This window comes from Ambystoma mexicanum, chromosome 8, assembly GCF_040938575.1.
Source record: "Ambystoma mexicanum isolate Mex_15411 chromosome 8, UKY_AmexF1_1, whole genome shotgun sequence".
Classification (NCBI taxonomy): Eukaryota; Metazoa; Chordata; class Amphibia; order Caudata; family Ambystomatidae; genus Ambystoma; species Ambystoma mexicanum.
This window is the reverse complement of record NC_090929.1, coordinates 316,602,134-316,625,240: the sequence shown is the minus strand read 5'-3', so window position 1 is coordinate 316,625,240 and position 23,107 is coordinate 316,602,134. Positions and strand designations below refer to the sequence as shown.

General features: G+C 47.6%; 1 protein-coding gene across 1 annotated transcript in view; it reads right to left on the bottom strand.

Annotated features, from left to right (window-relative positions):
• The window catches only part of DPP7 (dipeptidyl peptidase 7), a 3,316,481-nt gene that overhangs the window by 14,166 nt on the left and 3,279,208 nt on the right, over positions 1–23,107 (bottom strand). The window contains exon 10 of the mRNA XM_069612152.1: positions 6,930–7,000. The gene's annotated coding sequence lies outside the window, so the exon portion shown is untranslated. The remainder of the gene's footprint in view (positions 1–6,929; positions 7,001–23,107) is intronic.

Here is a 23,107-nt window from a genome sequence, read left to right as displayed (position 1 = left end):
TTATGGAGAATCCCAGGTCCGTGAGTAGTTGGACGTTCCTCACCGTGTGCTCCGCGGCGAGCTCCTTTGTCTTTGCTCGGATGAGCCAGTCGTCCAGGTAGGGGTAGACGTGGATCCCCCCTAGGTGCAGCCGTGCCGCCACCGGTGCGAGGCACTTGGTGAACACCCTGGGTGCCAACCTCAATCCGAAGGAAAGGGCTCTGAACTGGTAGTGATGCCCTTGGACCACGAATCTGAGAAACTTTCGATGTCCCTTTAGGATGGGGATATGGAAGTAAGCATCCTCCAAATCGAACGACGACAGGAAATCGCCCTCCTCCAGCTGACCCAGGACGTGCTGGAGGGTGACCATCCGGAACTTCGGTGCCTTGATGAATTTGTTCAGTCGTCGTAGGTCCAGGATGGGACGCCATCCTCCTGTCTTCTTCTTCACGAGGAAGTATCTTGAGTAAACTCCGGAGCCCCGAAGCCTCTTTGGGACGAGCTCGATGGCGCCTTTCTTGAGCATCGCCTTTACCTCCAAGAGAAGTTGAGGGACGTGATGTTCCTTCCTGGCCATGGGGGGGACGCACGGGCACTTCTTTAGAAACTCGAGCGCATGACCCTGGGCCAGGGCATCCAGCACCCTACGGTCGGTGGAGATGGACTCCCACACGCTGACGAAGTTCGCCAGCCGGCCTCCCACCGGGATGCTTCGGAGGGGGCCCGACCCCTCTGCCTGTTCAGTCCTGCTTCGACGAGGCTTTGCCGCCTTGTCCTCCCTGGCGACGACGGCGGGGTCCGCCAGACTTGCCTCGTCCCCTGTAGGCTTCCTGTGACGACGAACGGGCCGCTTGACGGTAGGTGGAATATCTGCCGCCGGAACCTTTGGAGGCACCCTGCTTGCCTCCGGCGGTCCGAAAGGGCGGCCGTCGTTGCTGGAGAACACCAAGAGCCTGGGCGGTCTCCGTGTCCGTCTTGATGGCTTGTAGGGAATCGTCCACTGTTTTCCCAAACAGGTTGCTCCCGTCGAATGGCATGTCCAAAACTCTGGTCTGCACGTCCTGCCGGAAGTCCGTTGCCTTGAGCCATCCACGCCGTCTAAGGCACACGCCGTTGCCCAACTGGCGAAATCCAGTGTCAGCGATGTCCGTCGCTATCGTAATGGCGTGGTCCGACGCCACTTCTCCTTCCTGCAAGATCTCTAGGGCCTCTGCCCTCTTGTCGTCCGGTAGGAAGTCCAGCAGGGGGGCGATCTTGTACCACAACTCCCTGTCGTAGCGGGCTACGATAGCTAAGGCGTTGGCAGCCTTAATCGTTGTCGCTGCCGATGAGATGACTCTGCGTCCCATCGTGTCCAATTTCTTTCCCTCGCCGTCCGGGGGGGAGGTTGACATAGAGGCCGAAGCCCCCCCTCTTTCTTCCTGGCCGCCGCGGAGACGACCGAGTCCGGGGGGGGCCGCGTCCGGGACCCGGTACTTCTTCTCGTACCGATCCCTTCTCGCAGGCATTGTGGATGGGTTCTTGAGGAGGGCGAGACCCTCATCCCAGATATCGTCCAGTAGAGGTACAGCGAGGACTGTCTTCCTCTTGGTCTCGCGCCGTTGATAAAGGAAACCTTCCTTCTTCTTCTCTTCCGGGCAGAGCTGGAAAAGCTCGGATGCCCTGGCGATCATGGCATGAAACGATCCAATCTCGACGGGCGGGGAAGCCCGGGGAGGAGGTGACGACGGAAGATCCTCGTCATAAACCTCGTCGTCTGTACCCGTCGCGGCCGTGTCCGTCCCCGTATCAGCCCCACGGGTCGTGGACGGGGAGGAGGGCTGAGCAGGGCGCGATGGTTGAAAAGGAGGTGGAGGTTGAATCCTTCTTCTCTTAGGAGGAGGGCTCCCAGAAGGGCCTGGGTCCGGGTCCCCCGTCGGGAGCGGTTCCTCCGTTGGTGGTAACGGCAATCTCGTCCGTATCTCTGAGCTTAATGACTGTATAGCCAACAAAATGGCCGCCGAGTTGTCTTGTGGCACTGGTTGAGGGGATTCCGACGGGCGGTCAGGAGCCTCGTCGGCACCCTCGATGTTCTCGTCGTTTCGTACGTCAGGGTCCCTCCCGACGGGCTGGTCTTCTTCCACGCCAATGCCGTGGCTTAAGACTTCGATCAGCTCCTCTTCAGAGGTTGAGGCCGAATCCACGACGACCTCCTGCCCCCCCCTTTTTCTTCTCCGTCGGAGGTTTCACGGGGGTCCTGTCGATGGGCTTGAATGAGGACTCCCTCCGCAGTGGCAGGGAGATTCTGAGCCCCGAAGTCGCCTCCAATGGTGTAGCCTCGCCAGGCTGAGCCAGGGCCGCCGCGACTGTCTAGATAGAGGCCTTGGCAGGGTGGATCAAGGCTTTCACCACCTTAGGTGCGCTCACCGCCTTCTCCTTGGGGGGGAGGGTCACCGCCTCGCTCCCCCTCCGATGGGGCCTTCGAGCTCGACCGGGGTCTCTCCAGGAGCTTCGCCGGGTGCTCGGCCTTCCTCTTACCCGAGCCAGAGCGTTGGCTCGTGGTTGATGGCGCCGGGGAGGAGGCGCCCTGCATGGCAACCGTAGAGCCCGACCGTTCGGCGCTCCCGGTGCCAGCGGACTTGCGGTGTTTGGCCTTCTGTTGGGCCCCCGTCGCCGGGGCGCCCTCAAAGGTCTTAGAAGACCGCTCGGACTTCTTCTTTTTCTCGCCTGACGGGCTCTTCCCTTCCGGCCATTTGGCGAGACGCAGATGGCGGTCCTTCATGGTCCGCTCCGACATATTGCCGCAAAACGCACAGTCCTTCTCCACGTGCGTCTTGTCCTCATGCAGGCAGTAGAGGCAAAGGGAGTGTTCGTCCTCCTTAAAGACATTCTGAAGCTGGCATCCAGGGCAGCCCCTGAACAGCTTTCCGGGCGTCAAGCTTCCCTTCTCCTGGGCCATGTCCGAGATGGGCCTGAGAAACTTCTGGAGTCCTCCAAAAGCGTGGCTTGACGAAATCTTCACCCTTGAGGGGCGTAGAGGAATCCGACACGGGTCCCCGTTGATCGGATAAAGAAACGGTGGAGCTTGAGGCTCTTTTGACCGAAAAAAAAGAGAATTTTCCTATGAAAAAGCGCGAAAACGCACTACAGCTCGAGAGCAATAGCACAAGGATCCCAACACATGAACGTGCAGTAAAAATCTGAAGATGGCTGCCAGAGACGGGGCTTAGGGAGATGGCAGTCATTGGCTGTGCTCAGTATGACGCAGAGATCAGTGATTGGTTACTACTACGAAAGACAGATCAGAAACAAAACTGATACTGATTTTTCTGTACCAAGGATTCCCAGCCTGACGACAGGGAATATTCATGAGCATGTGAATCCATGCCAGACCCCATGCTGGAGAAACTCTGGGATGATAGGAGGCAAAGATATCATAAGAAAGTTTCGAGGAATGCCCGGTTGCAGCAGATTCAGCTGTACACCACCCACAGCGCCTATATGACCCCCAAGAAAATTGCCAAGTTTGCCAGGGGGACCAAGCAATACTGCCCTAAATGCGGGGCGGAAAATGCGGGAATCATACACATGTTCTGGGCCTGCCCTGAAATCATAAAATACCTGGAGGAGATAGCAGGCCGCCTGGCGGATAAAGAGATTAGATTAGTGGTAGACTCCCTGTGGGCATGCAGGGTGGGGGGGCTTCCCTAGACCAAGTAAACTTAAACATGTGAGCAAGCTTAAAGACCTAGCTTACATTTTGGCTAAGCAGAGGATTGCCATGGGATGGAAGGCCCGGGAAAGACCCAACATAGAAACCTGGTGGAGGGACCTCCTAAAGTGGGCGGACGTGGAAACTGTGGTTTGGAGGGAAGTGGCTTGCAGAGTGGGGGAAGAGGAAACAGGAACTCTAACAGAGTGGCAGCATCTGGTGGCATCTCTGTCGAGCACGGCCCCTGAAACATTGGACAAAGACACTTCAACGGATGATGAAACAGAGAAAACAACAGTGGACTAACATACCGTGGATGTTGAACATGGAATTGGGTGTGGGAGGAGGGGGGTTTGAAGTTTGTTATGCACCATGTTGCGGTGCACTGCTTTTATTTTTTGGTTGTTATAACGTCAGTCCAGAAAAGTAGACACCGCCTCATGTGTTTAGTATTAGAAATACATAGCCATAAACTTGACTAAGTGCGGCCATTTTGAAGTGATTGAAATCACCATTTTGTTTTCTAACGTTTGCCTCTTGCTTTCTGTTAAAACTGCTTTGCTGAAAACTTATTCTGCTCCACTAGTACATTATTGTTCATGCATAGTGCAAGGCCGCGAGTGAGTTTTTGAAACATAACACAGCGACCCAGACAGAAATACCCGGTCTCCTCCCTCACAAGTCCTTGGAAGTAAGCAGCGAGGCATTTAATCAGTAGACAGGTGCCAGCTAGTCTCGCTAATACAGCAGAAATGTTAGAAACGAACATTTAATGGCTTGAATTATGCTCTCGTTTACGGCCCCCCTTCCCTGAGCCCTGTAGAGCCCTGGAGAGCGAGTTGACCCCCAGTACACGAATAGAAACTAGGAGATAGCGATGCCTGGAATGTTCCTCTCCCCTGCACGCAGCTTGCTTGCAGAGAACAGAAGCAGTGTGTTCTTATAACAAAGAATTGTGTCTGCAGGCTCACGAAATTGCAAACTGTTGCTAAATAAATGTCTGAAGGTGTCATACTCATCACAATTGTCAATCATAGAACCCAATTCAAAGGAAATAATGTGTCACCACTGATTGTAAGATGCTTGCTTTGTATATATGTAACTGTTGTACGATTCTCACTCTCTTGCATCCCCTGGGGTCTGGAAACACACGTCGCGGGGCGAGGGACCCAGTTGGCCAACTGAGACTATTTGCTTTGCAATAAACCCTAGCTTTTGGGAATACAACCTTGTGTCTGTCGTATCAGTTTGTGTGTATCTTGTTTCCATACGCGAGGGTCCCCTAGGGGCCCCTTCAATAAAAATGAAAACAAAAAAAAAAAAATATATATATATATATATATCTTCTCAGGTGGCATAGAAGGCGTCGATTTTGTAATTGGAATAAACAAAGACGTCGACAAAAGCGTCGATGGCGTCAACGTTGTAGTCATCACCTTCAATATCGTCGAGGTAATCTTCGACACCTTCGAAGGAATTGTCGACCCTGTCGAAGGAATTGTGGACTCTGTCGGCACCGTCGAAAGAGCCTTCAACACCGTCGAGTGTGCAATCGACGTAACCTTTTTGGGATGGGTTGTCGACACCTTGTTCTCGACCGCCTTCGATAGAATCTTCGAGGACGTTTTAGACTACGATTTTGATGGCGTGTAGTATCTGACACCATTCTTTTGAGTTCTACCTCTGATTTTTGCACCGGTAGGTGTTTTTTATGAGGCGTCGGGGCAGATTCCCTGGACGACACCCTCAATGATTTTTTGTTGGATTTTCTCATCTTAGATCTTCCCCTGTCACTTTTTGTATGAGCAGGGGCATGGCCTTCGGTAGACTTTATTGAGGGGGTCTGGATCGCATTCTCAAAAATCTTTAGCATAGATTTTTCGAACTCTTCCCACTTTTTTGGGGAATCATGTTTTGATGGACATGTAATGATTTCCTCAGATGACGTCGAGGAAGAGGAAGAGGGAGACAGGTGTCGTCTTTTCTTTGCCTTTTTTGAGGAAGAAGAAGAGGATTTCCTGGATCTACTCCTCGACCTAGATTTTTTGTGACGCTTTGATGAAGACTCAGCCGAGTCTTTTCTCCCTCTCGAAGAAAACTTTGAGGATTCGTCCCCCACCACCAGTTTACCTCTCTGTTCCTTTAAGGCCTTATGGGTCAACGACTGACAGGAACCGCACTCGTCTAAACGGTGGTCGGAAGCGAGGCACCAGAGCCAATTCCGATGTGGATCAGTCAGCAACATTTTTCTCCCACATTTCTGGCATTTTGTGAATCTAGTCTTCGGCCTGGAAGGATTAGATGAAGACGACATTTCTACGAACTGAAGCAATGTTACTCGATCCGAAGCGAAGCTAACGGAGAAACGGAACTGAGGTCAACGGGCGCGCTCAAGGCATTTATACAGTGGATGACGTCGGTGCTCGGCGGATGCCGCAGAGGGATATCGACGCTGCAGCCTCGAGAGGAGCGCCCTCTGGTGGAGAGAGAGAAAAATGTTTCCGAAGCAGCAGAGCTGAAGGTAAGGATATATCTAAGATGAGGAATATGTGGGAGGACACAATACATTCGAAAGATGAGTGTGCAGATGTTTAGCAAGTGACAGCACTTTGCAATTGTTCTTTCTACTAGTTGCTATAATCGTTACTCCTCTCCCTTCCATTAAAAGACAAGGAGTACAGTATAGTAGAAGAGGGTCAGAGAACAAGTGTGCATTTCCTGACTTGAGCAAGTTTGCTCTTGCTTGTGTAAGACCTTCATACAACATTTAGAAACATAGCTTTTGATTGCAACTAAGAACAAGCAGGCTGGTCCAGTCTACACCCCTTCCCCCATCTCCCACAGACAATGCTGAATGCGCGTTTTCCTGAGTAAAATTGAACTCTCTGCCCTTCACCATTGCTTTCTCCATAATATTGATGGCCAGTGTCTGTTGGGGTCCTTTCTCCAGCAACCACTATTCCTGGAAGTGTATTACATGCAATCAATACCCTTTTTATGAACTTAATATTGTCTTATGTTGCTCCTGTGTGCTGTATACAATACAGGAAAGACACATTGCTTTAACAGTACATGATATGATATGGCATTTATAACGCGCCTATACACAAGTGTTTCAAAGTGCGACATTTAGTCCTGATGAGCAGGCACAACAAATAAGTATCTATGGTATTATTGCTTTGTTAGCACAGCAATTTCTGATTTCCGCATGTCTCATGTGGAACCAGAAAATCCTCTCATTAACTTCACTACTTACCGAATATCCATTTGATGTGCAGCATTTTGTATGTTTATTGCAATCAATGATGAACTCAAATTACTACGTACCTAAGGGGTACAAAGAAAAAAGAAGGAACTATAACCATTTCTGGAACACAAAGAACGAATGTGAGTTACCTAAATCTTAAATTATTGCAATACGTTTTAAAAGAGTTTTACAAACTAAATTAAAATGACACTAGTATGGCTTCCAGAATTTGTTTTGCTGTGACAAGAAAATGGCGATCAAATGAATGAAAGCCAAGAGCTCTACATCAACACCTCAACCACCATTCAATATGAGGACTCATCGTTGATGAATTACCTAAAAATCCCACACCCTCATTTTAACTCGGATGTAAATCCCACACAATGTAGTACTTCCCAAATTAATGTAATCCTTTTCTGGTTGGGGGAACGAAGGCAGGGGAATCCAGGTTGTCCTGCATTCACATGCTTTTTTCCCCACCTCAATTAGTATGTGCCCTCATTGCAATTAATCCATCCCTATGGATTCCGCCTGTTTTAACCAGTGTAAAAAGCAGGTGGAATCCATGGAGACTGAAGTATCTCCGCCCGCATCAAACTTAGAGACACTGCCAGTTTTCCTTCATGGTGAGGGGGAAACATGGAGAACATTGTATGCTCTGTCCCACTGCTCTAGCCAGGAAATCAATCCAAAACGGCACCAGTCATAAAAAACAGGAGGCAAAGTTGGTTATGCCTGCTTCATACTATCTGTGTCTTTTTGCACCTATTTTAATTTTTTACATTTTTTATTGTTTTTAAATTGTGTTATAGTTCATAGAACTTTTCACAAATATAAAATAAGATAGCGATTCGAAAATTACACAGCCGACATATACATTAAATTCACCAATAAAGAGAAAAAAGAAAACAGAAGTAAACACAAACTTGGCATAATATACAAAAGAAAAAAAACATCTGGAACCCTAGAAACAAGTATCCAGAATCACAGCTACACCCACATTGCCTAAGCACGACCCTATTCATTTACATTCTCAAGGTCCATTAGCAATTTGACTTCATCTTCAAATTTACGTAAACGTTCATTTGCCACCTTCCAGATCTGAGTGATGGCAATAATCAGATAGTTGCTCCTCCCAGAAAGACAACGCCACCAAATGTTTTCACTTTCAATATAAGTTTGTTCCCGATCAAGTTTGGCAAAGTATTTGTCATAGGTAGATCTCATCTTGTGACAACAAGTGAGTACATGTCTTGCTGTTTCCACCATGGTATTGTCCGCACATAATCTGCATGTCCTTTTTTCAGTAGGTAGGCCCATCCACCTTCCCCGAACTCCCAGAACATTAAGATGGTTAAGTCTGATATCTAGAAAGATTCTGCGATTAGTCTGGGAGGGCATACGTTTAAGATATCTTTGAGGTTCTTTATAGATGAAAGGCATCTTAGCAAAGGTATGTAAAGAACTCACGGAGGAAACCTTGTCATGACTTGCCACCCACTCCCACTTCTCTATGACATTTTTCAAAGATTTTAACACCACCCCTTCACCATGATCCCAACAAGGTGTCCAAAAAATCTTTTCAAAAAGTTGCAGATTTTTCTCTTCGTTTTTATTAAGAGCATCCATCTTTCCATCCTCCAGACCTTCCCTAAGAATATAGAACAGGGTACTCGGACGAGCAAATTTAATTTTCACATATAGCTTGGCTCGATTGTGGTCAATTTGGGTGGACAAGGAAATAAGCCCCATTTCCAACCGAACCGCCAGTACAGGGGTATAGTTGGCAAGACCAAGCAATCTACGCCATATGATGCCTTAAGTAATGTCAGCCCAATCAGACCAATCCGAAAAAGATGTCTCCAGGGCATACAAAAACATGGCCACTAGCTTCTGCTTAGAGATATTGGTAATTCCGAGCAAGCTATAGCCAGCCGTTTTATTTTAAAAGGACATAACTGCTGTAAGTGTGGCCATAACTTTTGATCTTTCATTATGTTGTACCAGCGTGTTCATTTTTTCTCTATCACCACACACCTTGTGGCCCACATATTTATAGGGATTTACTTTCCTTATCACACCCAGCGAACATGGTATTCCAGACTTTTTACAGCTATTATGACCCACTGCCATAAACAGAGTTTTGTTAAGGTTAATTGTAAGGCCATTAGCATTTTCACAGATGGCACTAGTGCTATTTCAGATGCCACTATAGGTATTGTCGAAAATGATAATGTCATCTGAATGGCAGATCCAACCAATTTTATGAGAACCAATTCTTGGGAAGGCATTCATTTTTGCTTTAAATATTACCCCAAAATCAGCATTAAATAGATTATATAATGTAGGTGCCAGTGTACATCCCTGTCTTACTCCTTTAGCGATATTAACAGGTTCGGACAGTGCACCCCCATTATCTATACGAATCCTGGCCTTGCTTTCGTCATAAATCATTTTACAGACATATAAAAGTTAGGGTGGCATACCAAGTAACTCAAGTTTCGACCACAGCCTCTTACATTCAACCGAGTTGAAAGCTGATGAAAAGTCTACAAATAATAGGTATAAAGGCAGCCTATTCTTACCCTTGGCCTGTTCAATGAGACTGTGACTATAAAGATATTGGGCCTCATTACGAGTCCGGCGTTAACCGAGGCGGTAAAACCGCCTGGTTAACGCCGGACTCATATTACCATTCCGCCTCCGTGATTCCCGGAATTACCGGGGCATCACAACCCCGGTTTTCCGGGAATCACGGAGGCGGAATGGTGTAAATCCCCATTCCCATTGAGTCCTATGGGACTCAATGGGAATCGGGATCATGGAAACACCGGCAGCATCTTGTAATGCTGCCGGTGTTTCCTCATCCGCCTGCAGGCGGGCGGTGTTAAACCCGCCAGGTCAGACCTGGCGGGAACATCACCTCCCGCCTGCAGGGGTCGGGATCAGGCGGTCCGGAAACAACGGTGGCGGCGGGTTTACCGCCACCATTATTTCCGGACCGCCACGGTCGTAATGAGGCCCATTATCTTTGGTAGAGCACCCTTTGCGAAAGCCAGTTTGGGCCTTATCTAAAATGTTATTACTGTCAATCCATTTAGTAATTTCATGAAGGACTAAGGTACAGAAAATCTCACTAGACACGTCGGTAAGGGCAAGGAGCCTATAGTTCTCAGGTAGATTCCGACGGCTGCTCTTAAAGACAGGAATAATATGCAACATCTTCCAAGAATTAGGCATGACACCAGTATCAATGATTTTCTGAAATATGATCCCCAAAATGCTGGACCAAACCTCTGGATTTTCCTTTACAATGACATTACAGAGACCATCAGGCCCTGGGGAGCCAGAGGATTTAAGATTCTTGATTAACCTAAGAATATCTTCCCTTAGTAAAGTGGGGATAGGTCTCTTGACCAAGATAGTCATATCACCTTTAAATTTATTGGCAAGATACATGACCCAGGTACGGCTATCAATAGGGATCGTTAGCTCAGAGTTCCCAACTTTACCAAGAGATCTGAAGCTAGCTCAGAATTTCCTAGTATTTCCATCCAGGAGGAGACGTACCATGTACTGCCAATTGATGTTATTCTTGGACACCATATACCTTCTTATCTCATTGCGGTATGCATTTCTAACCCTTCTCTTCTCATTATACACCATCTCCAGACTGTGGCCACTAGAGTCACAAACACGCAGCTTTCTGCGCATTCCCCTTTTCATATCTTGTATAACCCTATCATATACTCTAGTTCTATTGAGACTATTCTTGTAGGGTTTTAGCTTGCCTCCAATAGACATGATATCATGTAAGTGCTTAGATAGCCAGCCAATTATGTTATCCGCAGAACAAGTGAGCAATTGCTCAATATTTATATCATGGCACCATTTTTTATCCTTTGCTAAATTAATATCCAACCAGTGAATCCTATTACCTTGGCTAGAGATAGTGAACTCCTTTGTTGCATCAATGTTTACAGATCTGTTGTCCCACCTAGCCATACATTGTAGCAAGGAGTGATCACTAAATTCATTTTCCAAAATCTGGAAGCCAGTAAAGCTATCAAATAACTTGTTACTCATACAAATAAAATCAAGCATAGATATATAACAACCATTAGTCCAAGTACTACAAGTATCAGTTTTATCATGAACACTTCCATTCACCACCAATAAATCCATCTCCTAAATGAATGTGAACCACATCTCAGCTTTTGACATATCTCCCAAATGATGTAGCAGGATATTGGAATTGAGATCACCTCCCAATATTATGTTGGTCACACCATCAGCAATACACTTATCGAGCAAGCACTCATAAATACTCTGTTGAATAACAGCCGTAAGTGCATTGCCCGGAGAATCATATACATTTACCAGCATAATACGGATCCCATTATTCAGATACATCTCTACAATCAGTACATAGGGATTAGGGGAGGCCAATTCACATTTAGAGGAATGAATACCGTTGGATGCCAAAGTTATCAAGCCCCCAAAGGGGCTGCCCTTATCACATTTGCTTGCTAGATTATGGAATGCCGAAAGACATCAAATACAACCCCCTGCAAAAGCCATGTTCCTTGTAAGAGGACAATTTGGGCATTACAAAAAAGATCATGTGAACCCAATTCAGCATATAGATGACAGTGTCCTCTCGTATTGCAGGATAGTATAATGGTGACATCTCAATATTTATTTTGGCCCAGCGGTAGAAATGAAAAAAGCCATTCCCAATGTGATTTTATTGCATCATTATCCATCACTTGGCCCTTATCCTGAGTAGGATTGCTGGAATAATCAGGACTAACCTTATTAGACAGGCAGTCAGATCCTTCTTCATTGGCATCAAGCAAATAGCCGCACTCTTTTAACTCATTCTTATGTTCCCTGACAAGACATACCACAGCTTCCGAATAACAATGAACTCGACTAAACAACCCCTGACATGGTTCAATGATCTTAAAATCCCCACTTTTTAGTATTCTCAGAGGGAGCTGGGCATTTAGAATCTCAAGCAGTTTTTCTCAATTAATCAGCTTTCTGGTTTTCTTTGTACCGCCTGAGATAGAAAACTATTTTTTCGGAAGATACACCGACCTAGGGCGTACTGGAACATAATCTATTGATGATTTTACATTGTTTGTAAATTGTTTCGAAGGTAGTTCTTTAACCACTTCGGAGAACCTAACCTTAGATTTCTTTTTTGGCACAGCAATTTCAACAGATTCATCATCGCTATCATTCATGCTATCAAAGGAGGAATCAATAGGATCAAAAGTACTATCATCAGGTACAATAACTGACCCCCCTGTAGCCAGGCTACCCTGTACATAAGGGGCCTTAGATTTTGGCCATAAGCCATTTAGCATAAGCCAGGTGGTAAGGTTGCCACCCTTCAGAGCACGGTTTTTTGCCTTCTTTGCTGCTCCCTTTCTACCTCTTTTAAAAGTGGATTTCGTTAATCTGGCACCACTTTACAAACATTTTCAGACACTGCAATAGCCTCGTCTATTTCTAATTTCTTTACCGAATTTTGCCACCTTCTCCTCTCTCTCTTGGATAGATGACATCCATCCACACTCTCACACTCTCAACCCGAGTTTTTACCACCAACTCAGGGATTGAGTCTATTTTAGCCATTTCCTTAAGCGCATCTGCATTGTTTCTAACCTGGGAAACAATGGTATAGCACAATCTTAGCAAAATCTTTAGAGCAAAACTAGTTGTGGTATTATGAGTCTCCACATCTTTCAATTTAGATTCAATATTACATTTCACACAATTATTGTTAGCATCTAGGGATAGATTATCTTGTGTTTTCGATTAGGCTAAGCTGTCCAATAGACCCGTAAATCGAGAAGAACAGGAGAGTCTGTCAGTAATAACAATGGGTGGAGTACTTGAGATAGTTCCTTCAGACAATGGAATACTGGAGACAATGTCTACCGTCACTGGGACAAGACTTTGATCCATCAGCCTCTCCAGATTCGTGATTTGGCCTTCAAGGCAGTAACACAGGTTCAGCAGAGAATTATTGTTATCAAATTCCGACGAGAAACTCTGTACGAGAACTACACTTCGCTCGAGCTTGGGCGCTCGATCAGAGGAAAGGACCCAAGGCGGAGGAGCGTAGGAGCGTACCGACACATCAGGCCGTCAAGCCGCACCTCAGGCTAACATGGAACCGAAACCTGCAGGACACCGCTTCCGACAACCAGCATTGACTGAAAAGTGTTAAAATGAGGTCCTCAAAATTACTTGTTGCAAAATAAACAGCTTGATTTTACATTAAGAAGAATTCTGCAGCAGCATACTACAGATGTGGGTCAAAGATTCTCTGCATGCATGCAGAAACCATTGGAAAGACTTCTTTCTGGGCGTGTCTGCACCAATGTAGAGAATCCTCGTTTTCTGCCTGATCTGTAGCAAAATTGCAAAATAGAGAGAATACAGGCACCAGTTTTCTTGTCCGCGCTTACCAGAAAGATTTTATGGATCCACAGACATCTTCCTGTAGCCCCCAGGAAACCATCTGTGAGGCCCAACATTGCATCACAAATGGTTCTCCCTCGGGGTGCAGTGCCATCCTTGGCGCAAGATCTTCCAAGGAATACTGCACAATCATGTATATTACGCTATCAGTAACATTATATGTGCCTGGTCTGTGGTCACAGGGACAGCTCACAGACAGAGAAAACGTGTTTCCCCATTCTTCTTTCGCATACACCGCCATCAGAATGAAGGTGTAAGTCAGATTGTGCATGACAAACTTACCAACGATAGTCTTTCATGAGCTTTTATGCATGTTAGAGTCATACATTTGCCTAGTCTATGCTTAGTCTGCCATCTAGTGATTGGTCTGCATTATTAGACCCTTACCGACATCCTCTTTGTCGTTCCTTCGCCAGATCTATGGACTCCTCATATGGTCTCTGTGCTCTCTCTATCTCCTCCTCCTCTCCCATTAATGATGGCACTCGCTGGGAAGTTCTCATGGCTTCCTTCGACTCCTCTAAAGTCATCATTAATGTCTACCTAAATGGCACAGTCATGGTCCAAGGCCCTCAGGCCAATCTTCTCCTCTTTGATAGGCGCTTCCCTCGCCTCATCAATTTCCTCTCATCTCCTGCTGTCCCCTCCTCTGCCCCCTTGGCGACCTTGCCCTCTCTCTCCTCCTCCTCCTCCTCTGCCCCTCCTAGGGCTCTTTCTCCTCCGCAGGGCATACCTCTGATCTGTACCCCTCCCCGGAAAGTCTTTAAGGCTGGCAACCTTCTTCATATTGCCACTCTCAACTCTCGCTCTGCCGTCAAACACTCCTCTGACATCTGCCACCTCCTTGAAGAACTAGACCTTGATGTCCTTGGTCTTACTGAGACATGGTTCGGTATTACTGAGACATGGTTCACGTCCAGCTCTGTCATAAGCTTTGACACTCTCCTCCCTGATGGCTACAAGATCCTCTCAGCACCCAGATCCTCCCGGTCCGGTGGGGGGGGTCTACTCAGTACCAAGACCATCCAGCAGTATATGGAGGCATTGGAGGCATCAAAGCCTGGTCTTGAGCCTCCGAAAGTGACGAACAGGGTGTCCGATTTGCGGAAGCCCTTGGTCATGTCCAAGTATAATTTCAGGGCATGCCTGACATCCAGGCAGTGAGGCACTCTCTGTGCTTCACCCTTAGGATCGGCAAAGAACCTAGGAAGGAATATTTCCTAGTTCAAGTGGAAAGCAAATGGCACCTTGGGCAGACTACTTTGTCCCTGTGAAAGGTAGGATATGATTCTGAGGCGTCCAGCACCTGGATTTCGCTGACTCTACGAGCCGAGGTGAGGCCGACTAGTAAGGCCGTCTTGATGGTGACCAGCCTGATGTCCGCGGACGCCATTGGCTCAAACGGTTTGTGCACCAGGGCGCCTAAGACTATGTTGAGGTCCCTCACGGGGTGCGGTCTCTTGACGGACGGGCAGAGCCTTGCTAGCCCCATCAAATGTTTCTTGACGATAGGATTGGAGGAGGAAAACATCCCCTCCTCCGAGTTCCTGTAAGCCCCGATGGCTGCAAGGTAGGTGCGGCAGGTATCCACCTGTACACCGAAGTGGGCGAGGTGCGCCGAGAAGGAGAGCATGTCATCCAACGTACATGCCAGGGGGTCGATTTCCTTGGAGTCTGCCCAGTGGCAGAATCTGGTCCATTTACTTTTATATTGGGCCCTGGAAGCCTTGCTCCTTGCGCCCTGAATGATTTCCAGATTAGCATGAGAGAGGCTGAGGTGCTGCAGCGCTATCTGCTCAGGTACCACGCAGTGAGGGCCAGTTTCTGTGGCGCAGGGTGGATGACGTTGCCCCCATGCTGCGCCAGAAGATGTGCTGGGCCCGTCGGGAGGTGAATCGGAGGCATCTCCGAGAGGGTGAGCAGCTCTGAAAACCATGGCCTTGCCGGCCACCATGGAGCTATTAGAATGATGTTCCGAGTTGGCGAGACGCCTTGATCTTTCAAATCACTCTGTGAATCAGCGGTGTGGGTGGGAAGGCATAAGCCTTCATGCCGTTCCACTGAAGCCAAAATGCGTCGGCCAGGGCCCTGGGGCCCTGTCCCTGCCAAGAGGCAAACTGAGGGCACTTTTTGTTGTGCTAGGTGGCAGAGAGATCCACCTGGGGATGACCCCACCTGTTGAAGATCTCCTGAATGAGACAACAAAAACCCCGAAGGGGGAAGTTCACATGGAGGAGTACTATATTAATTTAAGTACCCAATTTATAGGAATAGAGGTGGAAAGGAATAGTGGCCCAATCATAACAGATTCATATTTTCATATTTTAATAATCATCAAAAAACATTATAAAATTACATAATACATAAACAGTATCACGACAATAAAATAGATGAATTAATGTTAGTATAAAATACTTGTCCAGTCTAATACATTAAACCATTCAATCGCAATTTAATTACCACAATTCATGACCCAGTATTAATCAAAGTAAAGCATCACTATCTTCATATTTTTGAATTTCATTCGAATGGTAAGGATGCTATAAAACAGGAAATTACTGCCAATGGAATAAAGTGCTAGGTGCAAAAGGGTAATGAGTGCCTAATCCAGATAAAGCATCGTTGTCTCATATTTTTTAAATTTCATTTGAATGATAAAGATGCTATTGGAAAGGAAATTTCTGCCAATGGAATAAAGTGCTAAGTACAAAAAAAAGTGCTAAGTGCCTACTGTACATACATGATATTCAAATGTCATTACAGTTTCGGCGAAATCAACCTATCTGGCTCAATTAAGTGAGCCAGTAGTCGCCTTCTTCAGGGCGCACGATATGCTGTAAATATTGGTGCTAAACTTTTAACAATGACACAGTAGTTTTCACAGGTAAAGCTTTAAACAATTCAAAAGACTTGATTGTAGATCTTGAAGTCTGTTAGAAGCCTTAACCCTTGGTGAATCACGTTGAAACAAACATATAAGAAAAAAACACAAATACATATGTTAGAATAAAACATGAAATGAAAGAGCCTCCTAATACCTGCCACCTCTAGCCATTAAAAAGACCTAGGGATATATATTCACCTAAATAAGTCCACGTATGGTGCCGAAAATTGTATAATTGTTTCGAATCCGCCACCCAAGCAGGACTGAAGATGAAATTGAATTTACATCTGAAGAAACAAAGATATGAAGCTTATGAGATATCACAAGATTATCTCAAACTTCCAATGCTGACACACAATGTCCCCTGTCTCCACAGGGAGTAGAACACTAAATTTCCTTCTGTCACTAACCTTTAAGTATTCAATTTTTCACAATCTGGTCATCTCGCCAGTGGACTAAAATGTAGATAGAATAAACGACATTCCAAACATAAGCGTCTTGGACGATGTTATGTCGTGCCACGAGAAAAGTCCAAAAGGGTGCAAACCTTGGGTTGAAAACCCTAAATGAAAAAACATAAAGACACATTTTTTACATTTTGGTAGTGTGCGGAACTAGACTTACAAATAATTAGATGCACATCGTATAAGTGCATTTGCATTTGAAACCGAAAACATCAAAAATAGAGAGATTCTATCCAGTAGGCAGCTCCGAACCTCTAAGGTTTGGGATGTTAATGGAAAAGAAGGATGGCTGCTTGGATAAAACAACAGCCACTTGCATGGCCAAATCCATATTAGCCATTCACACCATTTTTAACTGTGGAAGCCCATCAGAGAGAGAGGCTAAAAGATACTGTAGACGCAACTCCCAACCTCATGTGGACGCATTTCAAACCCATCTATTAATGATGAAGGCCTCACCTCGCACAGCCTCCCCGATCGTCTCCTGCGATAGCTGAAGCAAAGGCACGCAAGCAGACGTTGAAACCGCGGCTAAGTTTATAAATACACGCGGGAATGGAAATAAAAGTAGGACTACGTATATAAGTTTGTAAATACAAACGAGAGTGAAGATAGAAATGGGACTACATATATGGGCCCCATGTCCCGTCGATACTAAAGAAGGACAAAATTCACCTTGTAAAGGTAAAGAGAACAATTGCTTACCCGCAAGTGTCGCATGCACGAAAAAGGGCAAGAGAGTATCAAAGGGGCTACCTATGGAAGACCCTGGTCCCGTAAATGCTAAAAAATGACTACTCGTGAGCCGGGATGTAAAAAAGCATAAAAAAACGTACAGTGCAGCGGCGAGCCAAACAAATAAATGTTTAAAGAAAAATCTTGCTGCCACTCAGTATAGAGAGAACCGAAGAACACGAATTGGTTTATGTAAAATGGAATGCTCGAAGAAAAGCCTATAATTTTATTTTTATGGTGTACAATGGAGCCATTCTTCTTGGCGATTAAGTCCTGTTTCATAACTACTGGTGTTGTACATCCACCATTGTTCTCTTTGCGCCAAGCGGGCTGCTGTATTGTTGGCGTCAGTACCATAGACTTTTTCCAACACGCACCATTTCAAGCTATTCGGGTCATGATTATTTTCAAGAAAATGAGAAACTAGTGGGGCAGACACGATTTTATTTCGAATTTTAGATTTGTGTTCGCCAATTCTGGTTTTAATAGGCCTAGATGTTCTGCCAATATACGTTTGAGCACAGGGGCAAAATATTACGTAAATAACATTTTTAGTGTTACACGTAGTGTGATGATTAAGATTCCAATTCTTTCCGCTAATCACTACAGAAGTTCCAGTGATAGAAGAAGCACATTGGTTACAGAAACCACATGGAAAGTGACCTTGGATGGGCTTAGCGCCCCACAATCCTGTCACCGTGTTCAATTTAGGTCCAATGCTAGACCTGTCAGCTTTAATAAGCCAATTTTTAAGGTTCTTACCTTTCTTGAATGCAAAAATAGGTTTTGCCAGTTCTGGATTATTAAGTTGGAGCAGATGCCAATGCTTCATAATACTTTGTTTAATCTTATGGTGAAAAGTGTTGAAAGTCATGGCGCACACTAGCCGCTCTTTAGTGATATCTTTCCGAGAGTGTTTCTCGAGGAGAATATCACGATGTTGATATCTAGCTCTTTTTCGAGATTGTCGAAGTATATGTTTAGGGTAACCTCGCTGCTGCAATCTGTCTTCGATAATGTTTGCCTGGGTCTTATAGTCTTCAACTTTCGTACAATTGCGTCTAGCCCTAAGAAACTGACTATAAGGAATGCTCTTACGCAACGATTCAGGGTGGAAACTATCGAATCTTAAAATAGTGTTCCGGTCAGTTTCTTTGCGATACAAATCAACAATAATGTGACCCTCTGAATTCTTGATTAGCAAGTCCAAGAATGGCAAGGAAGTGCTATTTGCTGACATAGTAAATTTGAGATTCATATCCATAGCATTAAGCCATGGGAGGAATAGAAGATGGTCTGCCTTTGTTTTGTCCCAGATTATAATTATATCATCAATGTAACGTTTATACAATTTGATGGCATCTCTAAAGGGATTAGTGTCTGACAAAATAACCCTACTTTCAAAGTTCCACATGAAGAGTGTGGCGTAATTGGGGGCAAAAGCTGCCCCCATCGCTGTTCCTTTCACTTGTAAATAGTAAGAGGACTTAAAACGAAAATAGTTGCGTGAGAGAGCTACCTCGAGCAAATCTATTAGTATTTCAGTTGGAACTAATTGAATACCTGACCGCAAGTCCAAAAAATCCTTCATTACTTTTAAAGATTCCATTTGTGGTATATTGGAATATAGTGACTCAACATCTAAAGTCATAAGTACGTCAATCTCAGGGTTGAAAGGAAAACCCTCTAGGTGCTTAATGGCGTCAGTGGTGTCAGCAAGATATGTTTCAGTGGATCTCCTGAATAACAAGGTTGTTTAGCTGCCACTCGTAATTGTCCGCTCCCAACCTGCTGAGTCTGTCCGCCTCCAGGTAGGATTCCCCCAGGAAATGGACTGCCGTGAGGTAGATGTCGTTTGCCAGGGCCCACTCCCACATGCTGATTGCCAGTCTGCACAGAGCAGGGGATCTGGTGCCTCCTGCTTGTTGACGTAGTACATGCTGGTCGAGTTGTCTGTCTGGATGAGGACAACCTTGCCCCTGAGAATTGGTAGGAATGCTCTGAGCGCTAGCCAGATGGATTTCAGCTCTAACCAATTGATGTGGTATTCCTGCTCCTGTCGAGTCCAGGTGCCGTGGACCGAGAGATCCTCCAGGGTGGCTCCCCAGCCCTCGAGCTAGGAGTCTGTGCTGATGGTGGCTTGTGGGGTGGGAGGTGGCCCTCCTGATGGCCGAGATCTTGTCCTCCGATGGAAATACCTTCTCGCAGCACGTGTCCCAGATGAGGCCCAATGTCAGAGTCTGCGTGGGGTGCAGCTGCAACTTCTTGAGATTGAGAGAGAAGCCCAGATCATGCAGTGTGTTCATAAGGGCATGGGAAGAGTGGTGAACCGCTTCGGGAGATGTAGCCCTGACGAGCCAGTCATCCAGGTATGGGTAGATGTGGAGGGCCGGCGCTCTGAGGAGGGCAGCTACCGAGTTCATGAGCCTGGTAAAGACCCTGGGGTCGATTTGAGGCCAAAATGAAGGACCTTGTATTGAAAGTGGTAGCCCAGGATCCTGAACCGTAGGAAAGAACTATGGGGCTGCCAAATCGGGACGTGTAGGTACGCGTCCTTTAGATCCAGAGAGCACATCCAATCTCCCTTGCACAATGTCTACGCTATAAAAGCTGGTGTAACCATCTTGAAATTTTGTTGTGGTAAGGAGAGGCTGAGGGTGGAAAGGTCCAGCACAACTCTCAGGCCCGCCTGGTTCTTCCTCCACTGCCTAGCTCTCTATGAGCGACCGGATCTCCGCCAGAGAGTTGCTGTCCCAACTTGAGGGAGTGAAGTAGAGGGAAGGAGAGGCTGGGATGGGTAGGCCGTACCCCGTGGATACTACACAGAGGATCCAGGGGTCCATGAAATTCTGGCGCCAGCAATGTGCATGGAGAGCAATCCTGCCCCCCAACTGAGACACGTGGATCCAAAGAGGCGTGTCATGCCTTCTTTCCCTGGGAGGCTGTTGCGGAGGAGGAGGACTGGAAAAAGCCCTTACCCCCCCCCCTTTTTAGTTGCTTGTGCCGGTTCTGAGACGGCAAGCGGTCTGCCTGCCTGGATCTACGTTCCTGGAAGCCGCGGAACCCTACATACGTACGCCCCCTGTCGGAGCGCTGCTGAGACTGGGTGTACGACTTGGGCGTGGTCTTTGTCAAGATGGATAAAGACTTGGCCGTTTATGAGCTGTTTTTCTTTTTGTCCAGCTCTTCGTCCATGGTGGAGTGGAAGAGGTCCCCCCCTCGATTGGTAGATCTAATATGCGTTCCTGGATGTCCGGGTTGAATTTAATGGCCCATAGCCAGGCCGTCCTTCACATGTCAGTGGCGATACAGAAGGCACGGCCAGAGGTGTGGATATGGGCCACGGTAGATTCCACAAGGTCATGCGCCACGAGCTTGGCCTCAGCCAGCCCCCCTTAAAAGGTGATTGGCTCTCCGTAGGGAGTTCCGGGAGGTAGTCCGCAATTTCCCGCCATAACCTCTGGTTAGTGGCAGCCAGCATGGCATCGGCATTGGCTTGACAAAGGTGCAGGGACGCGTTGGAATAGAGTTTCTTTCCGTACGCCTCCAAGATCTTCTCCTGCTTGCCTGGTAGAGCCGCAGAGGAGGAGGCTGAGGATGACTGAGGCTTGGAGTATAGTGATGATGCAGCGATCACAGAGGAATGGGGCTGAGGATAGGCCGAGAGCAAGAGTGTATCCCCCTCCATCTGCCTGTACTTGGCGTCCAGGTGTCGATTGACCGGCTGGGCCGAGTGGGGCTTAACCCAAACCTTCTTGGCCAGGGAGACTACATCGGTTTGCAGAAGAATCCCTGTTTTGGCAGAGGGGCGTCTCGTGAGGACTTCAGCCAGAACCCCCTCTGCCGGCTGCTCAACCTCAGGCTGGGGGCGGCCCAGGTATTCCGCCAGCCCAGCAAGACGTTTGTGGAAGGACCTGGCTGAGGATAGCGTGTCTGGATCCTCCTCATCATCTGTGTCCTGCGGAACAGGAGGATCCTGCGGAGGTGGAGGTGTAGTTGGTGCCGGAGGCTGGGATACGGGGACCGCAGCCGGGGGCTGAGGAGGCGGTGGAGGTTGGTATGAAACCGCCTGAGGAGTCGGCTGGGGAGCCGGGACCAGCGGCTGCCCCGGACCGTCGGTGGAGGCGCTTTTGGTGCTGCTAGCATAGCCGGGAGGACTTCCCTGATGGCGTCCTTGAGGATAAGCCCCATCCGAGGTGACTTCATGAGCCTGAGGAACCTCTCGAAGAACCCCTCTCCACTGGTCTGAGGCGGTAGGGGGGTACTGACAGGGTAGCTGGGGGCAGCTGGAGCCGCTGCATACCCTGCCCGTATGGATGCAGTGGGACGTTGCCCTACGCATAAGAAGGATAGGCTGTCAGCCACGTACCTGGAATGGCGTCGGACAGGTGCCTCTGTCTGGCGCAGGGGCCATCTTGTTGAGCTGCCTGCCACGCGCCTGCGACGTGTTGCTGGGCTCGCTGGGCCCAGCCTCCTCCAGGACTCGTGTATGTGGATCAGAAGGCATACTCTGCTCCTCGGGCTTAGGCCCAGTAGGTGTGACAGTAGGTGTGACAACCTGGGAGTCGGTAGAGCTGCGTTTAGGCACCCCCTCGGATGTATTGCCGGTGCTAGGGCGTAGCCCCTCAGAGATATTGCTGGTACCAGGGCGGAGACCCTCAGATGACGGTCCGGTATAAGAACCTTACGGTCCCTCAACACTGCCACCGGGAGGATCCGAGGATCCCTCGGCCCGAGGGCCGGTAGCTGAAGCAGCCTTGTTGCTTGTGCTGGTACAAGGACCTGAACGGTCCCTCCCACGTGGGAGAGTCCTTGGCAAGGAGTCTTCTTTGCGGTGTGCGATAGAAAATAACGGCCTCTCCTTGGGCCTGGCTCGCTGTTTCACGAAGTTCCTGAGGTCCTGTGGAGGCGACTTCTGGAAGAGCTCCCTCCACCTGGCTAGTCTGTTCTTCAGCGCTTTCGACGACAGCGAGCCACACGCTGAACAAGCTTGCCAACCGTGGTCTGGGCCAAGGCAACATAGGCAGAGGGCGTGGGGATCTGAAGTTGGGAAGAGCCTGTTGCAGGATGGACACCTGCTGAACCCTGTGGAAGTCGACATGCGCCGGGGAGAAGCGTGGTGCCTGAGGACTGAGTACCTGAATGATAAAAAGACAAAAAAAGACAAAGAGAATAAGTATCCGCACGTGGAATTACATGGCCGAAGCCAAACCCAGGAGCGCTGGTGAATTCGTCCCGTTCCCGTCGGCGCAGAAAAGGGGACTGAGGTCTGGCGCCGGAGGGCGGAGTCGGGGAAGTCTCCCTGGGCCGCACCCCCGTGCACCTCTAAATTTAAAGGGGAAGAAGATTTTTTCTGGTGAAAAACGTTCCGTCTCCCGTCCATTGGAAGGGACACCCATACAGTATGGAGGAAAGGGGATGGGACGTAAGAGTACTAGTGACAGATTGCGACTTTGGAAACAGCCTAGACACAATATTAAGAGATTCATTGGTGGTGGGGTACAGAAGCTCCAAAATACTTGAAAAATGTTGAATGCAAGACGCCAACGTTAGAAAAGATCCTGAACGTAGCACATATTGTGGACAAGAGTAGGCAACACAAACAG